The 628-nt window shown below is 69.6% G+C and overlaps 1 protein-coding gene across 13 annotated transcripts in view; it reads left to right on the top strand.

The window, feature by feature from the left end:
- The window catches only part of TRIP12 (thyroid hormone receptor interactor 12), a 199,150-nt gene that overhangs the window by 6,008 nt on the left and 192,514 nt on the right, over positions 1-628 (top strand). The window contains exon 1 of one of the 13 annotated variants that reach the window (XM_069104618.1): positions 455-593. The exons of 11 other annotated variants lie outside the window; for them this stretch is intronic. The gene's annotated coding sequence lies outside the window, so the exon portion shown is untranslated. Of the gene's footprint in view, positions 1-454; positions 594-628 lie in introns of those variants that run through there. One more of the 13 variants, XM_069104616.1, reaches the window with a different exon arrangement.

The following is a 628-nucleotide window of genomic DNA, read 5'->3' as shown; positions in this document are numbered from 1 at the left end:
GGGGGGGGGGGGCGCAGAAAATCCCCGGGAGCCTTGTCGTGTCATCGCCTCCTTTCGGCCCCTTCTCGGGCCTGCTGGAGGCCGGGCCCGAGCCCGGGGGCGCCGAGAAGAAATGCGGCCAGGCCCGTGGTGGGGGGGTTGGGGAGGGAGCTGCACTGTGGAGAAATGAGTTGGAGAGGTTTAGGATTGGGGGAAGGGGGGCTGGCCAGGGGAGGGGGAGAGTGTGGCAGTGAGCTCCCCACCCCCGCGCCCCCGGAAACGAGGGTCCTTGGGAGACAGTAAAAGGGGGTGTGGGGGGGGATGGTGACTGGATAACTGGGAGCCCGAAATGGGGGTTCAGTGGTCCGAGGGGGTGTAGGAAGTGAGTAGTGGGGGGCCGGAAGTGCAGGTGGGGGGGTCTATGGAGACGGAGAGGGTTCCCCGGAAATGAGACTGGGGGCCCGGAAATGGGGGGGAAAGGACCACTGGGAGGCCCGAGGCGGCCCGGAAAGGGAAGCCTGGGAGCCGGCGGAGGCACCCTGGGGTTGGAGGAGCGCCGAGGAGCCGAGCGTGGCTGAGGAAGGCCGCGGGCCCTCGAGCCTGGGCCGGCCGCGGTGTGTGCTCCGCGGTGCGGGAATGGAGGCGGGGA

The sequence above is a fragment of the Petaurus breviceps genome, unplaced genomic scaffold, assembly GCF_028583685.1.
Source record: "Petaurus breviceps papuanus isolate PSGF00001 unplaced genomic scaffold, PetGlider_PUasm1.0 688, whole genome shotgun sequence".
NCBI classification, from domain to species: domain Eukaryota; kingdom Metazoa; phylum Chordata; class Mammalia; order Diprotodontia; family Petauridae; genus Petaurus; species Petaurus breviceps.
This window is presented reverse-complemented; position numbering and strand designations above follow the sequence as displayed.